Source organism: Pleurodeles waltl, chromosome 5 (assembly GCF_031143425.1).
Source record: "Pleurodeles waltl isolate 20211129_DDA chromosome 5, aPleWal1.hap1.20221129, whole genome shotgun sequence".
NCBI lineage: Eukaryota > Metazoa > Chordata > Amphibia > Caudata > Salamandridae > Pleurodeles > Pleurodeles waltl.
Window position 1 is genome coordinate 201,195,840 of NC_090444.1, and position 24,051 is coordinate 201,219,890.

Here is a 24,051-nt window from a genome sequence, read left to right on the forward strand (position 1 = left end):
GCAGATCGGCCTATTGCTATTAGGCCGATCTTCCCCCAGGGGGGCAGAAGCCTCTAGGCTCCAGGGATAAAAAAATTTTTTTTAGTTTTTTTTTGTTTTTTAGAGGTGGGGAGCAACCCCTTAGTCAAGGGTCGCTCCCCTGGGGGGCACATTGTATTTAGACCATTTCTGCCCCCCTTGGAGGCAGATCGGCCAATTTTTGTTAGGCCAATCTGCCCCCATGGGGGCAGAAACCACTTAGGCACCAGGGATTGGTGTGTGTGTATGTGTGTGTTTTCTTTAGGGGGGCAGCCCCTTGGTTAAGGGTAGCTCCCCATGGGGGCACATTACTGTTGGCCATATCTGCCCCCATTGGGGGCAGATGGGCCTATTTTTGGAAGGCCCATCTGCCCTCAAGGGGGGGAGGAAAGAAAGCCCACCAGAGGCGAGGGACGTTTGTTTTCAAAAATAAGAGGGTGCAGGTATGGCCATACCCCCACCCCAAATAAATGGGGCCAAAGTTGTTCTCCCACCAGTGGGCAGATGGGGCAATTACCCCTGATCCACACCCCGGGGGGGAAGAAAGTCTACTAGATGCCAGGGAATTAAAAAAATATATATATATTGGGGTGGTGGCTACCAACCAGTATGGGCCTGGTTACGCCCCCACCTCAACTGAAGGGGGTAACAGTGTTTCAGCTCTCCCCGCACTCTAAAACATCTTATCCCACAGCAAGCAAGAAGACATTTGATTATTTGGGGTTTTAGTTTTACATTTGGGCCATGAGAGCTTGCCTTACTCTCAAAATCGTCCCACTTGGAATGGTGAGGGCTGCACTTTATGGACTTTGGGACGCTGCCATGTAGGAAAATCCACAAGACCTAGACACATCTGAAAACTAAACATCTGGGTGATTCCAGGGTGGTGTGTTTCACATGCACCCTGCACCATTTTTGTACCCACAATCCCCTGCATACCCCCAACTTTGCTGGAAATCACACATTTTTCCTACGTTTTTGTGATGGAACCTTCCGGAAACTGCAGGAATCCACAAAATTCCTAGCACCCAGCATTGTCTCATCTATACCGATAAAAATTCTGCTGCACTTGTCAGCCTCAAAATGTTTTTTTGCAAACTGCCCTTTTGGACCCCTTTTGTTCCCCCTCAATAATGACATGTTTTTGGCTCTTCCCTTTCACAAGCACTTGGCCCACCTACACAAATTAGGTATCATTTTTACCGGGAGACTGAGGGGAACATTGGGTGGTATGAAATGTGTCCCAGTGAGGTGATCCCACACAGAAATGTGGGAAAAATTTGATTTTATAGCTAAATTTGAGGTTTGCTGAGGATTCTGGGTATGAAAAAATTGGGGGATCCACACTAGTCACACCTCACTGGACTCCCTCGAGTGTCTAGTTTTCAGAAATGTCTGGGTTTGGTAGGTTTCCCTAGAAGGCTGCTGAGCCCAGGACCAAAAACGCAGGTGCCCCCCTGCAAAAACAGGTAGTTTTGTATTTGATAATTTTGATGTGTCCAGATAGTGTTTTGGGGCATTTCCTTTCACGGGCAGTAGGCCCACCCACAAAAGTGAGGTACCATTTTTATCAGAAGACTTGGGGGAACGCTGGGTGGAAGGAAATTTGTGGCTCCTCTCTGATTCCAGAACTTTCTGTCACCAAAATGAGAGGAAAAAGTGTTTTTTTGGCCAAATTTTGAGGTTTGCAAAGGATTCTGGGTAACAGAACCTGGTCAGAGCCCCACAGGTCACCCCATCTTGGATTCCCCTAGGTGTCTAGTTTTAAAAAATGCGCTGGTTTGCTAGGTTTCCCCAGGTGCCGGCTGAGCTAGAGGCCACAATCCACATGTAGGCACTTTGTAAAAAATACCTCTGTTTTCTGTGAAAAAATGTGATGTGTCCACGTTGTGTTTTGGGCCATTTCATTTCGTGGGCGCTAGGCCTACCCACACAAGTGAGGTACCATTTTTATCAGGAGACTTGGGGGAACGCTGGGTGGAAGGAAATTTGTGGCTCCTCTCTGATTCCAGAACTTTCTGTCACCAAAATGAGAGGAAAAAGTGTTTTTTTGGCCAAATTTTGAGGTTTGCAAAGGATTCTGGGTAACAGAACCTGGTCAGAGCCCTACAAGTCACCCCATTTTGGATTCCCCTAGGTGTCTAGTTTTACAAAAATGTGCTGGTTTGCTAGGTTTCCCCAGGTGCCGGCTGAGCTAGAGGCTAAAATCCACAGGTAGGCACTTTGTAAAAAACACCTTTGTTTTCTGTGAAAAAATGTGATGTGTCCACGTTGTGTTTTGGGCCATTTCCTTTCGTGGGCGCTAGGCCTACCCACACAAGTGAGGTACCATTTTTATCAGGAAACTTCGGGGAACGCTGGGTGGAAGGAAATGTGTGGCTCCTCTCAGAATCCAGAACTTTCTGTCACCGAAATGAGAGGAAAAGGTTTTTTTTTTGGCCAAATTTTGAGGTTTGCAAAGGATTCTGGGTAACAGAACCTGGTCAGAGCCCTACAAGTCACCCCATTTTGGATTCCCCTAGGTGTCTAGTTTTACAAAAATTTGCTGGTTTGCTAGGTTTCCCCAGGTGCCGGCTGAGCTAGAGGCTAAAATCCACAGGTAGGCACTTTGTAAAAAACACCTTTGTTTTCTGTGGAAAAATGAAATGTGTCCACATTGTGTTTTGGGCCATTACCTTTCGCGGGCGCTAGGCCTTCCCACACAAGTGAGGTATCATTTTTATCGGGAGACTTGGGGGAACGCTGGGTGGAAGGAAATATGTGGCTCCTCTCTGATTCCAGAACTTTTTGTCACCGCAATGAGAGGAAAAAGTGTTTTTTTGGCCAAATTTTGAGGTTTGCAAAGGATTCTGGGCAACAGAACCTGGTCAGAGCCCCACAAGTCACCCCATCTTGGATTCTCCTAGGTGTCTAGTTTTCAAAAATGCGCTGGTTTGCTAGGTTTCCCCAGGTGCCGGCTGATCTAGAGGCCAAAATCCACAGGTAGGCAGTTTGTGAAAAACCCCTCTGTTTTCTGTGGAAAAATGTAATGTGTCCACGTTGTGTTTTGGGGCATTTCCTTTCGCGGGCGCTAGGCCTACCCCCACAAGTGAGGTACCATTTTTATCGGGAGACTTGGGGGAACGCTGAGTGGAAGGACATTTGTGGCTCCTCTCAGATTCCAGAACTTTCTGTCACCGGAATGAGAGGAAAAAGTGTTTTTTGGCCAAATTTCAAGGTTTTCAAAGGATTCTGGGTAACAGAACCCGGTCAGAGCCCCACAAGTCACCCCATCTTGGATTCCCCTAGGTGTCTAGTTTTCAAAACTGTGCAGGTTTGCTAGGTTTCCCTAGCTGCCGGCTGAGCTAGAGGCCAAAATCCACAGCTAGGAACTTTGCAAAAAACTGCTCTGTTTTCTTTGTGAAAATGTGATGTGTCCACGTTGTGTTTTGGGGCATTTCCTGTCGCGGGTGCTAGGCCTATCCACGCAAGTGATTTTTATCGGGGGACGTGGGGGAACACAGAATAGCAAAACAAGTGTTATTGCCCCTTGTCTTTCTCTACATTTTTCCTTCCATATGTAAGACAGTGTGTAAAAAAGACGTCTATTTGAGAAATGCCCTGTAATTCACATGCTAGTATGGGCACCCTGGAATTCAGAGATGGGCAAATAACCACTGCTTGTCAACACCTTATCTTGTGGCCATTTTGGAAATACAAAGGTTTTCCTGATACCTATTTTTCACTTTTTATATTTCAGCAAATGAATTGCTGTATACCCTGTATAGAATAAAAACCCAATGCAAGGTGCAGCTCATTTATTGGCTCTCGGTACCTAGGGTTCTTGATGAACCTACAAGCCCTATATATCCCCGTAACCAGAAGATTCCAGCGGACGTAACGGTATATTGCTTTAAAAAATCTGACATCGCAGTCACAGAGTAAAACATGGAGAAAAATTGCTGGGTTTTTTCACCTCAATTTCAATATTATTTTATTTCAGCTGTTATTTTCTGTAGGAAACACTTGTAGGATCAACACAAATGACTGCTTGCTGAATTCAGACTTTTGTCTACTTTTCAGAAATGTTTAGCTTTCTGGGATCCAGCATTGGTTTCTCACCCATTTCGGTCACTAACTGGATGGAGGCTGGAAGCACAAAAAATAATAAAAATGGAGTATGTCCCAGTAAAATGTCAAAATTGTATTGAAAAATTGTGTTTTCTAATTCAAGTCTGCCTGTTCCTGAAAGCTGGGAAGATGGTGATCTTGCCACCGCAAACCCTTTGTTGATGCCATTTTCAGGGAAAAAAAACACAAGTCACCTTCTGCAGCCCTTTTTTCCCAATTGTTTGCAAAAAACAAACTTTTCACTGTATTTTGGCTAATTTCTTTGTCTCCTTCAGGGGAACCCACAAAGTCTGGGTACCTCTAGAATCCCTAGGATGTTGGAAAAAAAGGACACAATTTTGGCGTGGGTAGCTTATGTGAAAAAAAAGTTATGAGGGCCTAAGCGTGAACTGCCCCAAATAGCCAAAAAAAGGCACGGCACAGGAAGGGAAATGGCCTGGCAGCGAAGGGGTTAATGAATACATATTATAAATATTAATCTTAAAAGTAATTAAAATAAAATACCCACCATCACTAACATTTTTAACTTTTAGTAAGTATGATTGTAAGTTTTATATTTAGGTAGTTGAAATACTTTTCCAACTTTTTATTATTACATTTTCCCAAAAAATGAATTCTCCACACAGAAAAGACGGGAGAGGACAAGCTCTCTGGTAGTAGGTTCACAAATTGCATTTTGTAGTACACAAAGTAGTCTCCCTTATTAATACTTACCCACTACAAAATGCAGTTTTGGACCCACAAGCAGCACACTTACGTGAGAATAAATTTCATTTCCATTTACTTGTTTGTGAATTATGAGTTATTCGCACTTGTATATATTGCAGTTTTATTCTTGCATCTAACTGATTTCCATCAGAAAATATATATGAAACAATTCACTATATTTTAATTGCAATTTTGCCTTATTATGGTTCTATATTCTTTGTCACAAGTCTAAGCAAGTGCATTCTTTTTAGTAAATAACTTTTCATTTTCCCCCTGAAGGAAGTTCTGCTGGTATAAATACTGACTCATTCAGTGTTAACCACACCCTGAAGTTTCCCATTACCTACGTGGCAAATAATGTGTTTCTAGCTGAGCGTATTTTCCGCAACAAATTAATATTGTTTAACTAACATCAGTCATTTATGTTAGGAAATGGAAAGATCACACACATTGTTATGTTTTTACTCTGCGGAACCGCCAGTGACGTGTTCTAATCATAGGACTGTTGCCATTTGTAATTCGTATTTCAGCAATCATTTAAAGACCCCATTTCTAGTGAGAAAATGCATAAAAATTCTGAAACATAGCAAAAAGGAGGGACACTGAGCATTTTCAAAACAATTGTTGTGCTTTTGTGCCAAACAGGTACAATTATTGGAAACCATGTGCAAGATGTACTACCTTTTCATGGAACACAGTGCAGCAACGACATTTTCAACGCTGCTCTGCTTAGCACAAGGAGGAAAACACACCACACATCCATATTTATTAGGAGTGACCATCTGATGGTGTCATCACCTGTGTTAGCACCCAAGCAAGGCTGCCATTCACAAAGCACACTCTCATGCTGTGGTGCAGAGGTGAGAGCGCACTTTCTACCACAGCATATGTAGTGAATACATAGCATTCCAGTACAAATGTCTATGCATAGACAAACTCAGAGGGATCCTCTGCACTGCAGCACACGTGCAATGTGTGGGTTTTATTTGAGAATTAACACATTTCTCATGGTTAAGGCCTTCCTAAAAAGGGTTAAATATGTAACCAAAGCCCTGTCTGATTTTCGTAGTGTAATGGGCTTTGAGTCAAAATCTATAGGTACTTGTGCTAATTCATAACAGTATTGCCACACTCAAAATAATGCAGTGCAAATAGAGTTTTGCATGAACAAAATGTCATCTTTCCAGTACAAAACAACTTTCAAATTGGACAAATACACTTGTGAGCCTTTGAATCCCTTTATACTGGTGCAAAGGTTTAGTAAATCTAGGCTTTTGAATTTAACTAGCTATGATGAGTTTACACGTGTTTTGCATAGCGATTTCAGGGTTAAAATGATCATTTTTGTGACTCTTCATATTGCAAAGATATTTATTTAAGTGTAAAAAATGGTGGTGTAGAAGAAATACATTGCAGAAACACTATTCTTAAAAGAACACATATATCTACACCCAGATCTTTAAGATGTTGCATTCGTATAGATTTATTGGTGTTCATCTGAAAAACAATTATGAATTTTCAATTGCAACCAGGTGAAGGTATTTCTGCAAGCACAACTGTACATACAATACTGCATGGGAAAATGCTACTGTTTTTGGAATCACTTTGGTTTCTAGACTAGGAACATTTTTTTCTGTTAGAGAATTCCCTTTCCCCATCAATTATGGTTGACTTCCCACCATATTTCCCCAATGGAGAGGGATTTACTGCCGTCCATCACAGCAGTAAATCTCCAAGCATTTCCAAAATGGGAATACGTTGGAAAAACGCTTGTGTATAAAAACCAACAAATGCCTGAATGTGAGTCTTCCCAATCTTTAAAGGGTATTTGTGCCTTAATACACCCTGTTTCTACCCTTGGGGAAGTATTTACTCACTATGAATTTCACACACTTTTAAGGTAATATTGTGTATGAAGAAATTGATTTAGAACTACAAAGTCACCATTTGCGTATACCTTGCAATTGTAATTCAATTTGCTTGCATGTGTAAGTTGCACTTACAGACAAAAATGACTTTGAGGCTTTGTGGATCATGCACCTAATGTAGTTTCCTTCACAATCCCATTGTGCATAGCAAAGCACTATTATATATGTACACTTGCAAAGAGAAAATCTGAGTAAATGTTCTAGGATGAAGTTATGTCGCAAATGTAGGTGTATGGTGATTCACAATTCGGGGGTTGTGATTGGCTTAGCTGCATTTGAAAAGCATAACAGTGGTCTCAATATGTGGAATAAAACCTTTAAAAGGGCAAGGGAGCTGATATCTTGTCAAGTTTGCAATCATCTCAAAGGTTGAAATTCAAACATTTTAAAAACATTTCAGATGAAAGAAAAAAACTTAATACACACTCCATGTTTACTCAAACACCCTTGAAATCGTGACCTTGTGCAAACTATTGTAATATTAAATCACAATTGATCAAGCTGTTTTTAACAAAAAAGTCCTAATTAAGTATTATTTGTACTAGGAAACTGTTGTCAGTCATTACGTTTATATCCAGATGTATGCATCAGTTATAGTGATTAAGATCAAATGGAGTTGTGTACATCAATGACAGCATAATTAAATACTCATGAAGTCATATGCTTAAAAAAGATAAAAAGCAGCGATGACACCCTATTTAATAACAGAAGAAAATATATCATCCTTGTTATTTAAGCTTGATGTTTAAGCTCCCTCCTCCTCTCATTAGAATGGCACTTTAATCTATGATGATTACAACATCAATATATCAGAGCAAAGTGCAATAGCTTCTATTGAAATTCCATAAATTCCATAATTGTATTAATGTTTACAAAGCTTAAACCAGTATATTGTTCCTAGTAACATTTGATCCCTCTGAGTGTTGAAATATCTTTACTCTGAACTAATGGTGCTTTATTAGGTAGAATTATTCTTGAATGTCTGCAAATATTAGTTTGAAAATAACTAGAAAATGTGGAAACCAAGGGTAAAATTCTTGTTTTAAAAAAACTGAAATCTGTACCCAGAGGATTACTCCAGTGTTTGGGTGCAAAGTCATACATTTTTAGAATTCATAACACTTTCCAAGTGTACTCCAGAAAACCTGTTCCAGGAGTACTCCAGAAAAGTGTTTGTGAATTTCTAATTCTATTATTATGATGGTAGGCTTGCAAAGGCAACTGTATACAACTGTATGTATACAACATACAATTGGACATTCAACAAACATTGGCAACACCGTAAGGGCTGCTGTTGGCAGTCAGCCATTTAGCTTGCCAATTCTTCTTTAGTTTTTGTGAAACTTCATAGCTGGGGTATCTGCTAGGCCCTCACCAAGGTAAAAGAATGGTTGAACAGCAAAATATTTTTTAGCCTCAAAAAGCGCACATTGCCATAGTAGTCACTAGCACTGGAGGGAACTACTCTGTTTGTGGATATGCTCTCTGTGAAAGATCAGATTTCCATTGCTCACAAATAAGTTAGCCAATGGCCAAACTGAACTGACCCACAGCTGCATGCAGCATGCTTTAGTGGCCGGAATCAATATGTGAATGACACAACAGATCAATTGATGAAGAAGCCTGCTGTAAGTCCCTATACATAAGTACATCATATATACATATATATACTTTGAGTAAAATCAAAAGGTCTTGCCTAATGCCAGGATTGCTTGTGTTCTAATTGAGGAAGAACCTGGCCCAGGTGTTTGGGCTTGACTGTTCTGACTGGAGCAGGGTCATAACTTATTTGCATATGGCTGGGTCCAAACCAATGTGGCATGTTGGGCAAATGGATAGGCTGCAATGCAATCCCACGCAAATGACAGTGGTTAGGCTTACTGCGCTAGTCAAGATTTCAGCAATTCTCTTGCAGACCTTTTCCAAGCAAAAGTCAAAATTGCATATGACACCTTTTTGGTTAATAATCAGCAGTCACAAGGCCTTTCTCTGATCACTGCCCTTCTAGTAAGTTAGATACATTAAGTACAAGATCTAGGTCTCAGGATAACTCTTCGCCACCCAACAATACTGCACTATTATCCTATTTCTCCTATCTTATCTCTAAACAGGTTCAGAAAGCACCCACCACCATCAAATCGGGCTCCCAACTGGGCCCCTGCCCAGTTAAAAATTTACACCAGATCTCAGCAGTGATATACTTCCATATCTTAGCACCATCTATAATCAGATGTTCAGTTTGGGTCTTTTTCCCAGGGAAATAAAAAAACATAAATTTTGCCTCTCCTAAAAAAACTAATCTTAAAGTCTCAGATCCGAGAAGTTACAGACCTAACTCGTGCCTTCCCTTTCCAGCAGAAATTATAGAAAAAACCACCAATCAAGAGCTCGCGACTTTTATCAAGGAGAATAGTCTCTTCAACCTGACTCAGTTCGGCTTTAGAAATGAGCACAGTACAGAACTGGCCCTTATTGCACCTATAGAAGAGATCAGAAGGGCAATGGACAAGGGAGGAAATGCCGCACTTATTTTATTGGACCTCTCACCAGTCTTTGATACCGTCAATCATAGCATACTAATAGAACGTCTCTTCTCCATCAACATCCGAGGTAAACCACTTGCCCTTTTAAAATCTTTTTTACTGGAGCGGGAACAATTTGTTGCTCTCGACAAATTTACATCATCCTCTTTCTTCTTATCGTGTGGAGTACCGCAAGGGTCCTCCCTAATACCTACCCTTTTTAATCTCTAAGATACCCCACTGGCCTCCTTAATAAAATCCTTTGGTTTCTCAGAAGTGTCTTATGCCAACGACACGCAGATTGTTGTTTCTTTGACCGACAATCCTGATGGCAACGCACACAGTTTTCACGAGTGTATGGTCCATATTAGCAATTGGATGAGTGAAAACGGCTTGAAGTTAAAATCCGGGATAACTGAAGTTCTGCTACTCGATAAGTATACATCCTTCTAGTCCCCTAGTTGGTTTCCTCAGGACCTTGGCCCACTTCCCACTCCTGTAGTTAAAGCCAAGAATCTAGGGGTGTATTTAATTGATAAACTGCTAACTAAAAAAGATAAATGCAATATCCTCATCCTCCTTTCTAATGCGAAAGATTCTAAGAAAGGCGTTTCCCTTTAACCCACAGGACTTGAAAAACACTCTAGTGTTGGCACTTGTGCTGGCCAAAATCGATTACTGCAATGCTCTTTTTCTCAACATTCAAAAAACCTTCTCTATAAACTACAGATGGTCCAAAATGCGGTGGCCCAGTTGATCTTAGGAATTCCAAATACCAATATGACCTGGTCAGTGCACTGCTCTGCTCCCGTGGTTCCACCTTATAAGTGGAGACCTTTCCCTGGCTCCTCTGAACTCCTGACCCCTCTCAGGAGTTTGAGGCCCTCCTCCACCCGCAGGCTTCTGCCTGCGCCTCATCCCTGGTGTCTAGTGGGAGAGCTCTGCTTTCCTACCAGACTACCTTCTGCCTCTCTCCTCCTTTTCTCTGCTTTGCTCTCCACTCTGCTTCACTTCTATCCCTTAGTGCTCCTTTTGCTTCATGCTACACTCTTCCTTATTTCTCTCACTCCACTCTCGCTCTCACTTTCGCTCTCCCTCTCTCTCTCCCCCGCCGCTGCTGCCTCTGTGGCCCCGCCCCCTCCTCTCTCTCCCACGCTGCACTCCCGCCGCTGCTGCCCCCGTAGCCCTGCCCCCTTTTACAGCCTGCCCCCTTTTTGGTGCAGTTTTTCGTCCCCACTCCCACTTCCCAGCTGTCCTCTCCTCCCCCCACCTCCCTACTTAATGGCGGCCGCTGTGCGGCCGTGCCGCTTGTGTGCCAAAAGCATGCCAAAGTCAAGCCCGTCTGCACTCGTCCGTGCCTGGACCACACCCAGCGACAGAACCCCTGGCTCTCGTCCTCCCAAACCCCTGCCACGCATGTCTTCACTATGACGCCAACACCCTCCACGCCCTCAACACGGCCGCTCTCCCACCTGCCTTCAAGCCTCCCCACAGACCACCTGCACTCCCTTCTCCTGCTGGAACTGCACCTTCACCACCCTCCACGCCAGCGACCCACCCACCAAGGCAGGACGCAACCATCTCAGATGTATCCTCCTCAACACCCGCTCCGTCCACAAGCATGCAGTAGAGCTGTGGAATCTACTCGCCTCCCCAGATGTTGCCTTCCTGAACGAGACCTGGATAAACCCCTCCTCAGTGCCCGACATCGCCATAGCCATCCCGGATGGCTACAAGATCACCCGCAGGGACCGGTCCAACAAACCAGGAGGAGGCATCACCATTATCCACAAGAACACCCTCAGGAACAGGACCAACACCGAAGACACCCTGAGCACTGCCAAACACCTGCACTTCCAAATCCACACTGACCCAAACACCACCCTCCGAGGTACCCTCGTCTACAGGCCCCCCGGCTCATGACAGCAGTTCAACTACTTTATTACTGACATCATCAGCACGCACGCTCTCGCATCTACGGACTACATACTCCTCGGGGACTTTAACTTCCACCTCGAGAACACCATCAACAACACCGCCACCCTGCTCGACAACCTCTCCAACCTCGACCTCAAACAGCTCGTCATGACACGACCCACTCTGCAGGACACACACTTGACCCTATTTTTTCCACCAGCAATCAAGTCTCTTTCAGCCACACCACCGAACTCCACTGGGCAGACCACCGCTGCATCCATTTCTCCTTCAAGAAACCCACAACACACCACCACCCACAACTGATCTCCCACCGCAGTTGGAACAAGGTCACTGAATACCAACTTATCGCAACCCTCTCCCAGAACCCACCCATCGATACCACTGACACTGGTGCATCTGACCCCTGCCCTCACCACATCATTAACAAAGCAAGCTCTCTCATCGCACCCCAAGTACGGATGATCATCAACAGCTCCTTCGAGCCAGCCACCTTCCTGAAGAGCTGGAAACGCGGCGAGATCAACGCTCTCCTCAAAAAACCCAAGCAGGACCCAAAGGACCTCAAGAACTTCCGGCCTATCTCCCTGCTCCCCTTCCTGGCAAAAGTCATCGAGAAGGCTGTCAACTGACAACAGCCCATCAAGGGCTGTGTGGTCCCCCTGCACCCACTTTGATTAATGCCCTGGGAAGGTGGTGGTCCCCAGGGCATTGGGGGAGGCCGACAATATTTCATAAGGGAATTGTTGGCAGCCATCTTGGGACTCGGCAGCCAAATCCCAGATTATTATTTTTTTTTTAATGAAAAGGGGCAAGGGTACAGACACCCTGACCCCTTAGCTCTGGTGGCGGGTGTCCCAGAGGGACCCCCTTACCCAGGGCTACAAAGCAATTTTTTAAACATTTTCACCACAAGTTGGGACGGATCGGGCACATTTTTAAAAAAATGAAGCGCGGCCTCCCACCCTTTGTCTTTTTTAAGCCCCTGGGTGGGCCAAGTCCAAAAGGAATTCTTTTATTGTAGTGCAGGTGGGCCACTTGCCCCCCCCATAGCCCGAGGGACCATCACCTCCTTTGGGCGAAGTTATAATTATGTACCGGTGGGCTATGTGGTCCCCCCACACCCTGGGAACCACCACCTCCCCAAGGCTAAATTAAATATTGGCATGTGAGAGGCCCGTCCGCCTCCCCCAATGCCCTGGGGACCACCACCTCCCCAGGGCATTAATCAAAGTGGGTGCAGGGGGACCACACAGCCCCTGCAGCCCCAGGGACCACCACCTCCCTGGGACATTGACCTCATTATGTGTGGTGGGTGCGCTGCCCCCCCAAAGACCCAGGGACCACTACCACCCCAGGGCAACCTGAAAAAAATAGAAAGAGGGTCAGTTTTGGACCCTTTACAACCCCCGGGGACCACCACCTCCCCGGGGCTATGATTGTTGGAAGGTGGCCACATGGCCCTACTCAAGCCACAGATGGCCCTGGGGACCACCCCCACCTCCTGGGCAGCTCCTGCTATGTCCTGGGATGCCCACCCCTTTGACATAGGTGTTTGCTGTGGCTTGGCTGCAGCTTTGACAGCATACCTGCCTGCAAGGAAGAGAGATGAAAGCTCCATTTTCTGACAGCAGGACCTGCTTGACAGGTTCTGCTTTCAGAAAACTGGAGTGTTTGCTGTGAGTTGGCTGCAGCTTCAAAGCTGCAGCCAAGCCATAGCAAACAGCTAGCTCCCAGGGGTGGGCACCCCAGGACATAGCTGGGGCTGCCCTACAGGGTGGTGGTCCACAGGACAAGGTGGCTTCATAAGGGGGGCTGTGCGGCCCCCCTCCAGGACGCACATAGACCTGGAGGTGGTGGGCCCCTTGGCTACAGGAGGTCCAAAACAGACCCCTTTCACTTTACTAACTCTTTACCCCGGTGAGGTTGTTGTCCCTGAGGCAGTGAGGGGGACGTGCACCCCCCCACTCAATATTAACAAAGCCCTGGGAGGTGGTGTTCCCCAGGGCTGCAGGGGGGTATGTGATCCCCCCTGCACAGAATACAATATATGTCTGGGGCAGGTGGTGGTCCCCGGTGGAGGGTGCATAGCTCCCTGCAAACAATAAGAGCTTCTCCCCGGGGAGGTGGTAGTCTCCGACACTGTGGGGGAGGCCGACGGGCCTTCCCCACAAAATTCATGCATTTTGCCCGGGGGAGGTGGTGGTCTCCTGGGCGTGGGGGACCTGGGTTCCCCTGCATAAATGACAAAAATCACTCCAGGGAAGTGGTGGTCCTTGGGGCTGTGAGGACCCCCCCCATACTCAAAATTATCAATGCCCCAGTGACCTGGCCTACCCGGGGACTTATCAAAAAACAAGGGCGGGAGACCGCTAGTTTTTTTACCACAAATATTGCGATTTGAGGGAAAAAAAACATTTTAAAAAATGCTTTTTTGCTCTGGGGAGGGTCCCTCTGGGATCCCACCACCAGAGCTAAGGGGTCAGGTGTCTATAACCTGGCCCCTTTACTTTTTTTTTTTTAGTTTTGTTCTGGGACTCAGCTGAATCTGAGTCCCAAGATGACTTCCTGGTTGAAATATTGGCAGCCAATTAGAGGTGTGCATTTGCCTGCACAAGTTTGTCTTTTTTGCAAATAGTTCATGACCAGAGTTATACAAATTTGGATTTCCCTACATTTTTCAAAAACTACTGAACAAAGTTACACCAAATAAGCAAAAGATAAATCTGGATAACGAAAGCTAGCTTTGTGCCACATTTTGTGTAATTACATCCAGTGGTTCAGGCTGTAGACATGTCTAAAGGTCCTATGGAAATTAATATGGGAAATACAACCTTTTGACCCCTCTTTTTTCTCCACCCCTGCTTCACGGATCATCCCAAAACTTTTTGTGTGCATCAAGAATCAAAGCAGCACTTTTTTTGGGAAACTTTAGTGAGGATTCGTCAAATGGTGCCAAAAATATGGGTACGTCATAAAACACTTTTTCTATGGAAACATGGTCCTCCGCTAGGCCACTGGGTAATATATATATATATTTATATATAGTTCAATGTTTTTTAATTCTATTTCCTAACTATAACGTCCCTGTAACCTTTGGTTTTTCAGTGAATTTCTATGTTTTGTTTAACATAAAGTAATTATATTTACTATATGTTAATCCAACACCTTTAAACCACCCAACCCAGCACCATACACGGCCATTGGCCATGCGTGGCTGGGGTTGGCTGCAGAACCTGATCTGTGGTCAGGCCCTGCAGCTAACCCCCTATAACCATCCAACCCTGCACCATGCACAGCCTTTAGCAGTGCACAGTGGGGGTTGACTGCATGGCATGCCCTGCAATCAGGCCCTGAGGCCATCCCCCTATAAGTACCCAACTCAATGCCATGCACAACCTCCTGAAAGCAGAGTTATGTTTGCTTCTGCTTGGCTGGAGCTGCCACAGCTCCCGCCAAGCAAAAGCAAACAGCTACATCCTGAGGGTGGGCACATCAGGAGGTAGCAGGAGACAGCCCTGGGTGATGGTGGTCCACAGGGCAATATATGGCTCCAAGAAGGGGGCCATGTGGCCCCCTTCTTTTTTCTTCTTAGGCTGGCCCAGGGGAGGTGGTGATCCCTAGTGCTGGTTATGACCCGGTGAGGGCTCTCCACCATCATTTTACCAATGTTGATAGCTCTGGTAAGGTGGTGGTCCCCAGGGCCAGGGGGTCTGCATGGCTCCCTCTTTTTATATGATTGTGGCCCCACGGAGGTGGCAGTCCCTGGGGCCCAGGTGACCCTAGTGGCCCCTCAACCAATAGTTATTAACCACCCTCTGGGAGGTGATGGTACCTGGGGTCCAGGGGGGGTCTATGTGGCCTGCTGTTTATTCTTAAAATCTCAGCAGGAGATCTCCGGGATTCATGGCTCTAGATATCTATATTTTTTCCATTTAATATCTTGAAAACTACTGAAGGCATTACACTAAATAGGAAAATGCGTGATCCACAGACAAAAAGCTTCCTTTCTGCCAAATTGCGGGTCATTCCATCAAGCAGTTCGTGCTGTAGGTGTGTCCAAAGAGTCTATGGGAATTAACATGTGAAATACAATTTTTTGACCACCCTGGAAGTGACGCCCCCTTAGCATATTACATTGTTCCCACAGGGTTGACCTTCCAGAACATTAAAATACCCGTTCCGGCTGGGCTGACGAGTGGGTACAGTGCTACGGTATTGGCCTCAGCTCCCTTAAGCACTCCAGCACCATGGGGAAGGCCAATGTGCTGGGTAAGGGTGCCCCTGCACTGCCCATGCTTCCCTGAACCTCAGGCACCCTTTTCCTTTATACACTTAAAAGTTGGCTTATGCAACATTCTATTTGCTTCTCTCGAGTTGTAGCATTATTAGTGTAGCTGGAACCCATCAATCATTCTTACAAGCACTGTTAGGGTCAGTACACCCTCAATGGTACATCTTTCGCACTATTCACGGGGCTGCCTGGTACAGTAAATACAGAGTCTTAATAAATTATGATGTCTATGAAGTGCTGAAAACAAGTATCTCAAGCTCAGTGTAACGATCAATGGAATATTTTGACCTATGGTTGCACCTGTCGAAAACAAGCATCACAGACTCAGCGAAGTTCATGGGCTTCCTGCATGCATTTTCACTCATCAAGACTGCCTAAGCTGGTTAACCCTTTCGCGTCACAATGGCTTCCACAAACTTTTGTATGGTACTATATATATATATATATATATATATATATATATATATATATATATATATATATATATGTATATGTATATGTATATATATATATACATATATATATATATACATACATACATACACACACACATAGGTTTCAGTGATGTTATAGTTAGGTTTACATTTTACCCATGCAAAACCATACAAACCCAGCAGTTAAAGTTATAGTTATAGTTATACTTATGTTAAGAAACTAAAATTTGTTGCCAAAAGTTACTTTCCGTCATGAGTCATAGCTTCTTCAGATAAGTGTAACTATAACCGCTGAATTTCTATGGTTTTGTATGGGTAAAATATCAACCTATTACGTCCCTGTAAGGTTTTTTTATTTTTTCAGCGAATGTCTATGTTTTTTGTAACGTACACGTCAATATTTCTGTCAGGTTGCGGTCAGTAAATCAGGGCTTTACTTTTTCCCTGGATCTGAGGGCAATCTGCATATCAACTGGAAAGAAAATGGGCAATTTATTGCCCATGAGGGGTAAGGGACCCCTCCATGTGTCCTGTGGGGTCAGGCTACAATCAGTGCTGCAGACCCATTAGTAGCATTTAATTTATAGGCCCTGGGCACCTGCAGTGCACTTTACTAGGGGCTTACAAGTCATTTAAATGTGCCAATTAGATAGGAACCAATGTTACCATGTTTAGAGGAGGGAGCATATGCACTTTAGCACTAGTCAGCAGTGACAAAGTGTGCAGAGTCCTAAAGCCAACAAAAACAGGGTCATAAAAATGGAGGGAGGCAGGGAAAAAGTTGGGGGATGAACACCCTAAGGCTGTCAGGTGTATCAGTTACCTACATTACTGCAATAAATGGGTCCATTAACTTCTATAAAAGCGAGGAAACATAAATAGAAGTTAAAGCTTTATATGATAAAGTTCATAATTATAGTTTCATATTCTGCACTGAAAAGCAAACTGATACCACTGTGAAACATCAGTCATATAATTTACACATTTTATTTTCCCTTTTTCACTGTTCTCAGCTTCCATATTATATAAACTATATGTAGTATGGAGACTCATCATTGACCAGTGGGGGAAAAAAATATCATATAGAGTGTAGACAAAATCCCCATAACAGCATAGTATTTTATTCAGCCGCCTTTTATGAGGAAGTTGAGGGAGCAATTAGTTCTTGTACTATGACTTTGGCTGACATTGATTTATTTTTCGGATTGATATTACCGCCAGATATGTGGAGAACTGTTCGTAAAATTGAGGATCGTGCAGTTTTTGGGGCGTCATGGAAAGAATTACAACAGATGGACGGGGATAGGGAACCTGCGAAAAAGCCATATCAGTTGATTCTAGATCTTCCTGCAGCCATATTAGTTAAGTTAAAAACGATTATTCCCCCTAAAAAGATAGATTGGACTGTTTTAGCGTCTTGTAAGCAAAAGGCAGATGAATCAGTCTCTGATTTCTTTACACGCTTTGAAGAAGCATTTCATGACTTTAGCGGCCAGTTATTGTCAGATGATACGGGCAGACATTTGTTTGTCAATAAATATGTCGCAAATCTGTTACTAGGAATAGCTAGTCGTGTAAAAGCTAGTGAAAGTTCATGGACTACCTCTACTCCGGTTTCTCTTTTGACTATGGCTCAGTATTATGAACGTCAGGAATTAGAAGCCAAAGGTAGCGAGGATAAAAAGATTAAAGAATTAAAGACGAAGGTTATGTTGGCTCAAGCTTATGGTCCACCTTTTAGAGGTAGTGATAGAGGTGGACGTGGATCTTATGGTTCTTCTTACACTCGTTCGAATTTGTCTGTTGATCAGTGTGCGTATTGTAAGAAATTTGGGCATTGGGCTGCCGATTGTCCAGCACTACGTGTTCAGCAGTGTTCACGTGGTCGGGGACAAATGAGAAATCGCTCAGGATATTCAGGACCTAGAAGAAGCACGAATGATCATGCTGGGGTTGATGTTAATGTACGAGGGCAGGATGGGTTTAACACTTTTGATAGACGGAACCAATACCGGATGTCTAACCATGTGCAGCCTGATTTCCAAGATTCTGCTTATGCATAGGATTGCCTAGGATGGGGTAAGGAATCAGTTGAAGTTCCAGTAGATCAGAGGGGTCCCTATGTTACAGCACATGTTTTGGGTTCTACTGATCAGTTTCTGGTTGATACAGGAGCTACTCGTAGCGCCTTGTCTAAACAATTGATTCCAAGGGCTCCCCTGTCTGGCTTAACCATTACATCAATAGGTTTCGATGGAATACCTTCCCCTAGCCCATTGTCACAACCACTTGCATTCCATGTTGATAAATTTACTGCTCCATGTCCATTTTTGCTTTCTCCAAATACACCAGACAATATTGTGGGTCTTGATATACTCAAGTATTTCAGGGCTACAATACGATGCTCTCTTGAAGGGGTGCGTGTTATTTTAAATGATAATCATCCTGTGATGGAAAGAGTTTGTCTTGTTAAAGAGGATATTGCATTAGCTTCACTCCCTAGTACTTTGTGGGCTACTTCAGATACTGATGTGGGACAAATGATTATTCCACCGGTACATATTAGTGTCAAGGAGGGAGCTGTATTGCCACGTTTGCCTCAATACAAAATTTCACAGGAGGGCGAAGAAGCACTCACACGAATTGTGCATGATCTTATTGCAGTTGGAGTTGTTGAGGAAGTTCTGTATAATGTTTGTAACAGTCCGATTCTTCCTATTCTGAAAAAGGATACTGATACCAGGATTTACCAATTCATTATTGATTTACGAGAAGTCAATAAGATTGTGATACCACAATATCCTGTGGTATCTGACATCACAACACTTCTTACTTTGGTTCCCCCAACAGCAACTACGTTCTCTGTGATAGACTTGAAGAATGCCTTCTTTTCTATCACTATTCATCCTGACAGCCGATATTTGTTTGGTTTTACTTTGAATAAACGATCATATAGATTTTGCAGAGTTCCTCAAGGCTATACGGAGAGTCCAAGTATTTATAGTCAAGCGTTAAAATGACAACTCGATTCTTTTGTTTTGCCTGAAGGTGTGGCTCTCATACAATATGTCGATGATATTTTGTTGGCGGCTGATACCCCTGAGCAATGTGAAAAGTGCACTTTGTCCTTACTTTCTTTTCTTGCTTCACACCATCATAAAGTGTCACGAAAGAAATTGCAATATTGTAGACCAAAAGTAACCTATTTAGGTCACCTTTTGTCTAAGGAGGGCCGTGCACTTACATCAGATCGTATTCAAGCAATTTTAGACACACCAGTACCCTCTACTCAGAAAGCTGTTCGGGCATTCCTTGGTCTTACTTCTTTTTGTAGGCAATGGATATTAGGGTTTTCACACATTGTCAAACCTTTGCTAGCACTTTTGACTAAAGATACTCCAATGCCCCTCCCATGGACAGATGAATGTGAGACTGCTCTCCGGCAGGTACGACAAGCCCTTTGTTCAGCACCAGTGTTAGGTACTCCAGATTACATGAAGCCTTTTGCACTTTGCGTACATGAGAAAGATGGATGTGCATTGTCAGTTTTAGTACAGACACATGGCGATAAGCAGTGTCCCTGTGCATATTTTTTTGCAACAGTACTTGATCCTGTCGCTCGAGCGTTGCCTGGGTGTTTTCGTTCAGTTGCCGCAACAGCTGTGTCAATACGTCAGAGTGAAGGGATAGTTTTGTCACATTAGCTGTTGGTGTTAGTACCCCATGCGGTTGATGCTCTTTTAAATCAAACAAAGACGCAACATTTAACTAGCGCGCGTATAACAGGATATGAATTGACAATGCTGGCTCCTCACATTACACTGAAGAGATGTGCAACACTAAATCCAGCCACTTTGTTGCCATATCCGGTGACTCAGCCTCAGTCACAAGAAACACATGATTGTATATTCCATACCGAAGAACAGACAAAGGGTCGTATTGATTTACAAGATACACCCCTTCCAGATGTAGACGGGGAACTGTGGGTTGATGAGTCTTGTTTGAAGTTGCCAGATGGTACGACCTCAGCTGCATATGCAATCACCACAATACACACAGTAGTGGAGACAGCTCATATACCACAGAAGTCAGCTCAAGCAGCTGAACTAATAGCTTTGACACGAGCATGTGAGCTTAGTACTGACTTATGTGTGAACATTTATACAGACAGCCGCTATGCTTTTGGAGTGGCTCATGATTTTGGTTTGCTTTGGAAGGAGAGAGGCTTTCTCACATCCCACGGGATGCAGATAATGCACGGAGAATTAGTGCATAACTTCTTGACTGCATTGACATATCCAAAGAAACTAGCTATTGTGAAATGTAGTGCACATAAGAAAGTGACCGATAAGATAGGGCAAGGTAATGCTCTTGCAGACCGCGTAGCACGTGAGACTGCGATGCAGCTAAGTATTACTTCCATGTATGTAGTGAAGTCACAAGCTGAACGTTGGCATAATGCTAGACAAGACGTATTAGATATACAGAAATCTGCTTCTGTGAAAGAACGTGAGCAATGGTCTGAAGATGGAGAATTGGATGATGAGGGCTGTTGGCGGAATAAGCAGATGGATAAATGGAAATTGCCTATAGCTTTTGTACAACCTATGGTTCAGATGGCACATGGGATGGCACATGTTGGAGCTTCAACAATAATAAAGTTGCTTACGCAAGTTTGGGAGCATCCAGATATTTCCAGTACAGCTAAGAGAGTAGTACAGTCTTGTTTGATCTGTTTACAATACAATCCTGGAAAAGGGACACGTACTCCTGCGGGAGGGTTTGCTACACCAACTGCACCTTTTGAAGTTCTATAAATGGATTATATTCAGCTTGAACGCTGCAACAATTTAAAGTATGTCTTGGTGGTGGTATGTGCCTTCAGTAAATGGATAGAGGCGTACCCCACAAAGGATAATACTGCCATTACCACAGCGAAGGTGCTTTTGAAGGAATTTTTCCCTAGGTTTGGTGTTTGCAGACTTTTATGGAATGATAACGGACCTCATTTTGTTGGGGAAGTTATTATGAATGTCCTGAAAGGCTTAGGGATCAAACAGAAGTTCCATGCGGTTTTCCACCCACAATCAGCAGGGTTGGTGGAAAGGTATAATGCTACTTTGAAGTTGAAGTTAGCGAAGATACAGGCTTCCACATCCTTACCTTGGCCGGATGCATTACTGTTGGCATTATTGTCTATTATGTCAGTGCCACACTCTCGACTCGGCCTTAGCCCATACGAGGTGGTATTCGGGAGGCCAATGAATATTTGGGGAGTTCCTAAGCCAAATTCTGTATATGATGTACCTTGTGTCCTGATGAACGATTATTTGGCACAGTTAACCGACAATTTGGTTTCTATTCATCAACAGGTTCGAGAAGCACTTCCTGACAGATCTACAGGTGAAGGCCATGAACTCCGACCTGGTGACCAGGTGATGATTAAGTCCTTTGAAAGATCAAGCAGCTTGGAACCAAGGTGGCGAGGCCCAGAACAGGTGCTCCTTGCGACAAGGACAGCAGTTCGAGTGACGAACCGAAAGAATTGGGTCCATAGTACTCACTGCAACAGAGTGCTACCTACCTTGGTGGAACCTGCTGTGCTGACCGATCATCGAGAGGTTTTGACTATGGAGAAAGGCCGTGCTATATCACCTGACGAATCTGCAGAAGTCTTCCCGGACCATACGACTTCTGGAGTGTCGCAATATAATTTGAGACCGAGGAAAGAATCTGATTATTTTTTTTTTAAACTGGTTGAGCTACCGCCCTGGGTTAGTGAAACGGAGAGCCAATGTTGCAAGGGGGGGGGGGATCAGCCATGCATTAGAGTAGTGACACCCGTCTTGGCCCGTGGTGAAGAAATCAGTGGCTGCCCAGGGATAAGAGCTCCAACAATTGTTTTTAATTCATTTCTGAAAGGGTCGATTATTACTGTTGCTAAAATGAATAACAAACTGATCCTTAGTACTATGGGGTTTGTTGTTGTTTTGGTGGTTATAGCAATAATCAACTGGTTTGTTTAAAAGAAGGCTCCTGCTCGTGAGTTTTTTGTTGCCACTACTCCAGTACCAGAGGATCACTATTACTTTACGCTTCCCTATCAGGAACAGAAGCACCGTCAATCGTACTTCAATAATACTTTCATTCAGATGTTGCATCATACTCATAATGCTACAAATACTACTAACTGTTGGGTATGATACCTGCGCATCAAAAGAAAGGAGGAACACCTTTCATTCCTCTTCCTTTTTCACACAATGGTTCTTGTCAAGATTGTAACACGCTTTTGTTTGCATCTGGAAAACGTACAGAGGACGGACTTCTTTTTCACCTTAATAAAGTATGCTATCAAGACAAAGCTGGGTATCCCCAAGCCAAAGGAACTAAATGGGAATGGGAAGAGTATCAACCGGACAATGTTTCAATACAATATGTCTTCACAAATATAAGAGACTCTGACAAGAAAGAACAATTTGTGATTTCTGTTACAAAAACTAAAGCAGATTTATGTATACGTAGCATTGGGCGAATTCCAGTAGGGATAAGCGATTGTACCTTGATTTTAACTATTGAGGGTATAAATAATAGTAGTTTTACAGCTTCACATAATACATATTTTGTTTGTGGTAACTATGGATATTACCAACTACCTGTTGGGTGGTCAGGTGTGTGTTATGTATCTTTTCTATTACCCCCTGTGTTTTTGGCCCCTGCATCGTATCACCGAGATTTTAAACTGTTCAATGACATCATTAACAATAGATATAAAAGGGCAATAAGTACAAATGAGGTAGACCAAACGGATACTAGCCTGCAACAATATGTTGATTTTAATTTAGGGTTATTCCCCTTTGTGGGTGCTGCGTTAAACAGTAGGAAAGTGAGACGATTGACTAGGGTTGTGGAAGCTGTTACCAATCAGGCAGCTCTGGCACTTGGGAATATTACTGAGGAGCTCCAAATTGCGAGGATTGTAGCGCTCTAAAATCGTATGGTACTAGATGTAATATTAGCTGACCGAGGTGGTGCATGTCGCATCATCGGTAGTAGTTGCTGTGTTTTCATTCCTGATCACTCACCTTCAGTATATAATGCAATATCTAAATTGCATAAAATTGCTGCAGAAATCCACACAGAGACTGGTACTTGGACTTTTTCTGGATGGTTTTGGGCTCTTGTTTCCGCCTGGGGCTGGAAACTACTGACTATCCTGTGTGTAATGATTGCAATATTTTTCACATGCTGTATCTGTATTCAGTGTGGTCCAATGTTCTGCTCCATGTGTATTACTGCTTGTATGCCTACCAAAAGAAATATTACAGAAATTAAAGCACAACATATGTTAGATAAGGAAATAGCTGAAATGATGAGCATAAATATACAAGATGAATATTTAGATTATCCTAGAAAGACGAATGTCTTCAGCTAATGCTGAAAGGGTCGTCTGTTGTAGTTTAGCAGCGATTAGATTAAGCATTAGTAGAAGACATCTTGTATTTAGTAACTATTGTGAACATTTCGCGGAATCCATTTTGTATTCATGGCAGCCATTTTCTCTGCCACATGCTGCCATGTGCTCACCATGTGCTCTGTCCTACCTTTCTGTTAACTACTCTTGAAAATCTGCCTAGTGACAAGGTATATTTAGCATCTCCCACTTTAACACATGCTCAGTAAGGTCTGCAGCTGTTAGTCCTTGAAAACTGTCAGCTCCTCCTACCTGTCGACTGTGCATTTTCCACATGACCTTACATGTATGCAAGTCTTGCTTCTATAATTGTACCACCTCCTTTAGCCCCTGCGTGGGTATAAAAGGACTATGCTCTCTCAGTTCAGTGTGCTACTTCAGACATTACCTAAGGGTGCTGTTTGAACTGTAGTACCACCTCATGAGGTTTAATAAACTTCGTCTTTTATTTCAGTTCCTGTGCCAACTTCTTCCTACATGGTCTGAGGACTTTGTGCAGAGAAAGGTGAACCCCTTGCACTAGTAGGCCTTGCTGAGGCTTACTTCAACAGACCTTGCTATTTGTTTTACGTCCTCAAGTTCATAAAAATTCCTTGCTAGGTATACAACCTCACTCTTGTTCTAGAAAACA